At 31.2% G+C, this 9340-nt stretch overlaps 1 protein-coding gene and 1 non-coding gene across 2 annotated transcripts in view; both read left to right on the top strand.

The window, feature by feature from the left end:
- The first annotated feature begins 3326 nt into the window (after positions 1-3326).
- TRNAR-UCG (transfer RNA arginine (anticodon UCG)) lies at positions 3327-3399 on the top strand. The gene has a single exon. It is a non-coding gene; the product is annotated as a tRNA-Arg (tRNA).
- A 3720-nt stretch (positions 3400-7119) lies between these two features.
- Positions 7120-9340, top strand: part of LOC146533350 (orexin/Hypocretin receptor type 1-like) — a 73063-nt gene continuing 70842 nt past the window's right edge. Inside the window, exon 1 of the mRNA XM_085194957.1 lies at positions 7120-7320. The gene's annotated coding sequence lies outside the window, so the exon portion shown is untranslated. The remainder of the gene's footprint in view (positions 7321-9340) is intronic.

The following is a 9340-nucleotide window of genomic DNA, read 5'->3' as shown; positions in this document are numbered from 1 at the left end:
CATTTTCAACGTAATTTACATTGACAACAATGTAAATTTGATTACAAAATCAAATTGTAACTACTTATGGCTTCAAAATAAACAATTGATATAAATTTTAATCACAAAATTTGAATATTATACATATGTAATATCAGTACAGACAATAGTTGACAGGTCAATTTCCACTTCAGAAATTGTTATACAATTTAAAAAAACTAATATTTGGTGAGTACCGAGAATTGCTTTTCTCGCTTTAATAACAAGAAAAAGCACGGCGTTTAGTTAAGCCATTCAACACGCTATATTTTAAAAATTAGATGGAAAGTAAGTTTTTATGGAAAAGAAAGCAAACGAGCGTACGGGTCACCTGATGGTAAGTGATCACCGCCGCCCACAAGCCTGTGAAACACCAGAGGAGCTACAGGTGCGTTTCCGGCCTTTGAGGTTGAGATAGATGGGCTTTTTAATGGTACCCATGTCATATTGACCTGGAAACACTGCGCAGGTAGATAGATCATTCGACAGTTTTCCAGATGTCGTGTATTAAGTGGCGGAACTCAACACCGTGGTTTTGTCTTGTTATCAGAGCTAGAACTAATTAATTCTGAGTGGAGTGGAGTCGAATCCACAACTGACATATTTACAGTCAGAGGCTGTGCCGCTCACCTTCTGTAAACGACGCCCTAAAAACTATAAAAATATAGAATTCTTAAATACAATTTTTAAAAAAATAACAAAAACTGAGTGAAATCGCTAGTCAAAAATTGTAAAAGGTAAATTTCATTGTAACCATCAATTGTTTGAAAGTGTCTTTCATATTATAATTACAGTAGGTACGTGATTTAATCCACTTTTAATGGCGAAATCTTTTGTTTTTTTTTATCATAACGTGTCATTTCAGTGTGTATTGTGCGTGATAATGCGTAGTCTGATCATTTTTTTTTTATTACTTAACGCTAGAGATGGAGAAAACTTAGTGTTAAGACACTATTTTCGATTCTATGATGGTTCGAGATATTACTGGTATTGAATTATAGACGTAGCAATTTTTTTTGATACATACTTTTTTTAATTTACACTCTAAGCGGAGGGAACCTAGTTTTGAGAAGTTTTTATTTCATTACCTTAATATGAATTGAACCCACTCCTGTATAAGTATATTTTTAATACTTTCATGCTGAGTAGACACCGAAGTTCACTCTTTTCCCACAAATTTTCGTTATATATATATTATTAAATGCTAAATGGCTGTACTCAAGGCTTTGTTTTGACTCAATAGATGGAGGAAATCATAATAATTAATTAGCACGAGTGGGAATCGAACCTATCTTCTTTACAATTAAGATAAGTCACGACGGCTTTGGTATATTTTAAAATAAAATATATAATAATATATATTATAACACGATAACTGCATTAAATTCTTTTTAACTCGCCGGGCTTATATGTAATGATGACAGCTACACCACAAACTAACGCGAGTCGACTACGAATGGTTGGACAAAGCAATTTATCACTGTTAAAAACCGGAAATAACATTTCTAGATTACTTCAGGCTTCAATGCTTGTATCGTCGTCTAACGGAGCATAGTGTTTTTAGACAAATAACTACTCTCTGTTCATTTTAGAGAAGCGGAGTTTAACGCTGTGCTTTGCTGATCAGGCTGAGGAAATGAAAATTGGTTAAAAATGTTTGAGTATAAATGTGTTCGAATACAAAAATTCGAAAAATAACAAAAGTGAAAGATGCCTTGCATTTTGCTAAATCTCTAAAATGGAGGTGGGCTGGTCATGTGGCGAGGTTTGCCGATGACCGTTGGACAATCAATGTCACAAAATGGAAAGGACCACATGGCAAGAGAACCAGAGGTCGCCCACGCGCTCGTTGGCAAGACGAGATTGTAGCACATGCAGGAAATGCGTGGATGTTTACGGCAAACGACAGAATAAAATGGAATTCTTTGGAGGAGGCTTTTACCCGGAGGGGGTCCACATAATTAAAACAGAAAGAAATATTAATAATAAACAATTAAAAACAAACACAATTAAGAAATAAAAATATACAAATATACACATTAAAAATAAAATAAATAATATATGTAAATTTTTATGTTAGTTAGTTAAGTAAATTTTGTAATGTAAGCAACATGTATTTTTTGTGGAATAAATAAGCTATTTTTTTATTATTATTATTATATAAATGTGTCTGTTTTTCTGTTAGGTCAGTTTGTCTATTTGTCTATGCGTTTGTTCACGATAATCTCAGAAACGAAACTTAACCGATGCACATATAGCTTTTAATATTCTATTTTGGAAAACTTTCTTAAACATTTACTGATTCTTTTAGTGTGTGTTTTTAGTTTCAATCACTTCACAAATAAAAAAGATATGTCCATATAAAAAAATACACGAGACAATATTACTATTATATAAATATTTTGTTGAATTAACCGTTACGTTTAGCTAACAATCTATTAGATAACAAAAATAATTAAGATGAGAAAATAAATAATTGTGTAGTCCAAGCGGGCAAAGCCATACGGAGGCCACTAGTATCTATGAAATATAATTATAATAATGTGATGCTAAAAATAAATAAATAAATCTCAAAGTAATGTATGAGATATCACACATTTTGTATTGAACGTATCATTAAACATCAATAAAGTAACACGAACAACAAAAGCTCGCTAATTACTTAGAGTCAAAGCATTGTTGAATTTTTTGGGAGCCTCGGTCTTTCAGGAGATATCTTATATCATCAATCCCAAACAAAATGATTTTAATCATGTGATAGTTAATCTATTACACGAGTATTTGAGTAATGGTCCTTGTTCCTTTATTTTATTATGTTTTTTCTTCATTTATCTATGGTTGTGGGGGAGGCGGAGAAAATTTTGTCGTAGCTTCTCGTTATAGATAGTATTATAATAGAGATTGTATAACTGGGGCAAGGATATGAATAGTTTATTTCACTGAGCATTAATCGAAATCGTTTCCCTGGGTGGAATTTTAATCGACAACTATAACTTATTATAACTCCACCGTTGTGTATGTCTTTTCTTAATGTATGTTTTATTCTGTGTTAATTTAGTGCAATAAAGAATCTTAATAAATTTATATAAGATCTGAATATTTTAACATAAGTTTATACAACTTCACTTATAACTACTTAACTACTGGTAACCAAATAAAACACGGCGTTGAGTTCCGCCATTCAACACGCGATGTCTCAAAAATTCTGCAGAAAGATGAAAATGGAGTCTTAGCTTAAGAAAATTTGAGCTTCAAAGATGAAAGTCATATAGCAGCACTGTACCGTGTTTTATAAGCGCTCCTACATAGACCGTGTGGCCTAATGGATAAGGCGTCGGACTTCGAATCCGAAGATTGCAGGTTCGAGTCCTGTCACGGTCGTTGAGATCCATTATATTGTTTCTTTTTAAAAATATTTTTCGCGATTGTTTATGTATATTATGTATAGTTAATACGCTATGAAGTTGCTACGAATATTTTTAACGAGATGCTTACTATTCTTGGAAATATTTTATGTAGGAAACTTACTTCCCAAATATTTATTAATTTACTTTGTAATATTTATAAATTTGTGTTTAAATGACTTATATTCATCTTGGGTTCAATCCTTTTTCGAGGAAATGAAATGTATAATATTTTCATTCCTCGCTCTGGGAATTAAGTTAAATTCTCCCACTCAGCACGCAAAGCCTCTAGCATTCGGCGAAAACTGGGGAATAAAAGTTTCTTAATGGGGATGGAGTGTTTAACCACTAGTTGTCCCTTTGCCTCTGAAGGCAAAAAGATAGAAAGATAGTTTAAGCGGGCAAAAAACAACAACAATAAATACAATTAGTTTGGTGTAGAAAGAAGAGAACGGAATATTTTGACACTAGGTTCACCTGCCTACTTTTATAAACAGCGTGACGATAAAAATATATATTATTTGTTATTTTGTAAATAACAAACGCTTATCGTTTCCTACTAAAAACTCACGTTTCCTATCAACCATAAAAAACTGCATAACATCACGTTTCGACCTTTAATTATATCTTCAATATTAAAAAATGTTCATATTTACTTAATAAATATAAAACGATGACTCACACTTCAGGCCTTATTCTGTACATAGCCGGGTAGGCAAAGAAAACGTAGTGTTAAGACATTCCACTCTCCACTTACCGCCTGAAATCAAGACATGTGTGTTGAGTGGCGGAAATCAACTTCGCTAACGCTTACAAAAACAAATATAATTCTTAAATAAAACTAGGTTTATTAATATTATAAAACTAAAATAAAAATCTTACTTGAATGAAGTAGAAAACATCTACTAAACGTTGAAAGTTTGTCCTAAAACACATTAGGCAACCTGAAAAGTTGTGCAATAAGGCATTTCAAACTTTATTCCCGTAAAATTACTTTCTTACTATATAGGTATTTTATAAGGATGCCAAGTTCTTATAGTGAAAAGCCCTTTAGAGTTCTTATAAATACTTCAAAGGCCCGAAGCGCTGTGGGCTCTCTTACACGATGGTTGCGGGTTCGACTCCCACTCTACTTACTTAAATTATTTTTGCCTTCTGTGGAAAAAAAATTGATATGCATTTAATTTGTATTTCATTTAAATATAATATCTAAAATATTTTTTTTTTTCAAAACTCACCTAAAGGTTTTTTATGTGTAGTACGGTAGTGGTGCAGAGGCGCGAGCGTGTTACTAAAGTGGGTTCAATTCCCACTTGGGAGGAATTAAATATTTGATATTTTTATTTTCATCGATCTGGTAACGAAGCAAAACGTTACGTTAAGTTCCGCCACTCAACCTGCAAAGCCTTCGAGTGAAGATCGGAAGTGTTTTTAAACTAAATTCTCTAGTTCCCTCTGCCTTTCCAGCCTATCCTGATATAGCAATATCAGAGATGGACATGTCCATTATATAGCTCAATCAAGAGAGGACGTTTCGTTCTGGACACGAAACGATGGCTAAAATCCTAATTGAACGATGACGTCACAGTGTCTTCTTCATAAAGCTTCACGGCATATTTGGGATGGTATGGGATGGCTGGCGATATAAACTATGGTAGAGTAGTTAGTGATATTATAATTAACTTGGTTGTTTCGATGGTTGTTTCTATAACCTTTTTTTGAGAGCTGGTTGGGTGCCTGTGAGCTCAATGCGTCTCTTATAATTAACTATCAGTGTAGGCAGAAGGTATTTTGTATTATTTTATATAATACAATTTATATAAAGATATGTTGTGTATTTTGAAGAAATATTTTTTGTTATAATACTTTTCTAAAATAATCTATATTTATATAATTATATTAACATGATAAAGCTATAGAACTTGTTTGGTTCAACGCGCTAATCTCAGTTACAACAGGTTCAAATTTTAAAATATTTTTTTTCGGGTAGTTATATTATATTACATTAGCTGCGGCCAAGATATACAACTCATAGATGTTTCCCATAGACTTTACGAGCGAAGTCACGGGTAAGGGTTAGTTATTCATATAATGGATTCACATCTCATATACTTACTTATAAAGTTGAAATGATATGAAATATGATATACGAGTATTTGATCTAAGTACATAATAAAGCACTTAAACAACTTTCAATTTGTAAAGCAAATTTATGGTACGATAGAAAAATTACTTAGATTTGGTTCTGTATAATTATAATGGTAGGTAAATGAAATTTCTTTAATTTTCCTTGCCTTAAAAACAAGTAAACTGCGGCGTTGAGTTCTGAAAATTAGTGTTTTAAGACTCGATATCCTTTTGTATACGATGCTACACGCGGAGTAGGTTCAGCGCGAAACTAAATAATGTGATGAAAGCTTCGTACCTTTTTATATCTTGTGCTTACTCGGATGCTATTTTAACACCAATTTTATAAAAGAATTCTGTAGAAAATTTAAGCCTATGTATATCGAAAATGTCATCTGCATTTGTTCTTTTTCCCTTAAGCTTTGCAGAATGTTCAAATCCTGTTAGTGTTTTTTTTAAATCCTTTGAAACTCAGCAAGTTAAAATAAACTTAATACTTACATAGATCTTATTACTTACATACTTCACGCTTCACGGTTTATCCCTAGCGGGGTGGTCAGTCAGCCTACATGATGGTTGTTGCAACTTAAAAATATTGTATTGAAAAACAAAAAATCTTCTTTAAGTGTTCCAGCACAGAACCCTAAACAAATCTTATTATTTCCTTTTTGGATCACAGGTAAGTTTATTTGGCTTCCGTAATGTACTTGTGTAAAAGGAAATGGATAGCAATATGAATTTGGAGTAAAAGGTATATTTGACTATCAATTTTGCACTGAAGGCCACAAATTCTGATTTCGGCATTAATGTTTATTTTTTTAATTTGTCCTTTATACACAGAGACTTTTTAAGACTTTTTAACAACAGGTTGTGGGTTCGATTCTTAGGAAAAGAACTATTAAATATTTCATTTCCTTCCTCTGGTAACGAGGTAAAGCGTGGCGTTGGTTTCCGCCACTCAATACGCAATACCTCCAGAAGTTGGCGGAAAGTGGAGGGCGAAAATGTCTGAAAATTAGGTTCAGTTTCCCTCTGCCTATAATTGCAGTAAAGCTAAAGAAACAAAAACAACTTCTTTGGGACAATTCATCCATAAAAAAGTAGATTTAAATAAAACATAACGGCTCTTTTCAAATACTTTTCTAACAACTGCTATTAATAACTATTAGCAACTTCTTCACAAAGCAATAAGGAATAATCACAAGTTATTAAAAAAAGATAAAAGTTAATTGAAATATATTCAATGGCATTTATTTCGTTTCACAATTTTTTTACTATATGGGAGAAAATAATTGAAGAACAATGAACACTCTTACGAGTATGTAAATTTAAGTAAACGTAGAATAATTAAATATTAATTAAGTTATAATTTAGAACTAACAAAATATTTTTATCAATGTTATTTTATAATCTCTACAAGACTTAGCATTATAATAAAAAATATTTTGAAATACAATAAAAAAAGTGAAATAATTTTATTATTTTATACTCTATGTCACTTTCTTATTTAGTCTGTAACGTATTTCTGTCACGGACGAGCGCGGGAAATCAGTTCTATGCCGCTTACGCTTCGCAGTGCATGCCTGATGCTCGCTCTGATATATCGGGAAAGTTTGAAACAAGTTTCCATTTATATTTAAAGTGAATTAATATAAATTAAATAGTTAAAAATTAAATATATATTTAGTTTAATATAAATATATTTTAGTGTAAGTGTTGTGTGTGTTTGTTCGTGTGTTTCTTGGTGTTGAACTTTTGCCAGATTTGAATCGTAAGTGTTAATTATTGTATAATTTAATTTATTATTTGTTTATTAAGAGGATGAGTGAAAACCATTTTGTTAATAATATGACATGCGATCGGTTATTTTCATAATATAAAATAGAAACAAACTTTCAAAAATCATCAGTGTATCTAACAACAATATTAATGGTAATTAGAATTTAGTATAGTTTTAGTTAGTGTAATTTAAAATTATAATTATAATATTTTATAAAAAAAAAAATTTAGAAATATTTTTATATGCGAGTATGTGTACTTAAACATATTATATCGATTCATAATATTTATTTGCTGATATTCTACAATTAGTCCTAATTACTGACAGTCATAATTTTTCAATTTTTATTTATATTACAATATAATTTATTTAACAACTTTATTAAATATCACAATTGATTAAAATGCTTAAAAGAAAAAATAACTTCTGTTCTGTAAACGTGACGATCGTGATTTCGATTTCCGATGGAAAAAAAAAGATCTTTTTCGCTCTGGTAAAGCACCTATGAATTCCGCCGCTCAATGCCAACGCCAGATTTCGACGGAAAGTCGGAAACAGAATGTATGTACTCTGTATAATGTGTGGGCAAATCGTATTAACACTAGGTTCCCAGGTTCCCGATGCCTGCCAGCGTGAGATCGACATAGCGTGAAAATAAAAAAAAATAGACATTTAATTGTAACTTTAAATTTTAGCGATTTTTATTTAATATACATGAACCTTTTTCACTACATTAATATAATTATTATTTAATATTCCATTTTTACAAATCCGACATTTTAAACACTTTACAGTAATCCGCGGTCGTGATCGTTTCCAAAAATGCGAATATATACGCTTTTAATCCGGTTAAAGTGGTTCATTTCAAATACATTTAAGCTTCTTTTAATTCCAAATAGTCAAAGCTTTCAGCTTTATCGCTGACTCTGTTAATCTATCATACTAAAAGTGGTTAACTCAGGAGAAATTTTTGGAAAGAAATATTTAGATTAGTATTTTTGTGACTCTGCAATTTTTTATTAAACCTTGGTGGTTTTCGGTCTTTATATTTTAAACTTTTTCGAAACACTACGCAAGTGGGGTGGGATCAAGTGGGATTTGAATTCACAATCGACAGCTGGAAACATTTCAACCTGCAGTTTTTACCTTTGTAAACAGTTTTAATTCGTAGAATGAATTGAAAGACAGTTCTGCTGAGAAGAGCCGATAAGAAAACCAACAGTTGCTCGTGTCAATATTGAGGTCAGTTGCCTTGCACTAAGATAGTAGCTTCACTCAGCTATATTTTTTTAGTTATAGTTTAGCTCATATAATAAATTAATTTTTAACAAAAACAAAAACCGACTTCTAATAACGAACTAAAAAGTGAAAAATAATTATATAAAGATTTTATAATTTTCAAGTCAGTGCCAAGTAAAACAAACAGGCTTAGTAATTAGATATTGTAGTGAAGGTGTTGTAGCATTAGTTTGACACCGACTTCAAAATTACAAAATCTTTATATAATTATTTTTCACTTTTTAGTTCGTTGTTAGAAGTCGGTTTTTCTTTTTGTTAAAAATTAATTTATTTTACGATTTTTAGTGATGGGTAGATCTTAAAATGATGCTTCTTGAACGAGTGGTGATGGTGGTGGTAGTGGTTGTCAACGAGTGGTTGTGATTGTTCTATGTAAAACTTCATTTAATTAGCTATTATTTTTGTGCAAAGTTACATTTTGGTATATTGACAAGAACAAACATAAAAAGTATTCGGGTGAATTCGGAATCTCCCTTTTTTGAAGTTGGTTGAAAATGAGAACATCCTCTTTTTTGAGATTGGTTGAAAAGAAATGCAACGATCAGGAATCTCACTTCTGACATCAATTTAAAAAGTTTTTGCTTGTAACTATTACAGTATAATTAATTTTTGACCAAAAAAAACAAACTTTCTCAATTTTCTCCGGATTCCATAATCGAAACCTAACCAAACTTTCACCAAATTATCCTTGAAGTGTATCCTTTCAAATAAA

The sequence above is a fragment of the Heliconius melpomene genome, chromosome 12 (genome assembly GCF_056956725.1).
Source record: "Heliconius melpomene rosina isolate 202511_hmr_F chromosome 12, ASM5695672v1, whole genome shotgun sequence".
NCBI classification, from domain to species: domain Eukaryota; kingdom Metazoa; phylum Arthropoda; class Insecta; order Lepidoptera; family Nymphalidae; genus Heliconius; species Heliconius melpomene.
The sequence above is the reverse complement of the archived record's forward strand: the minus strand, read 5'-3'. Positions and strand labels throughout refer to the sequence as shown.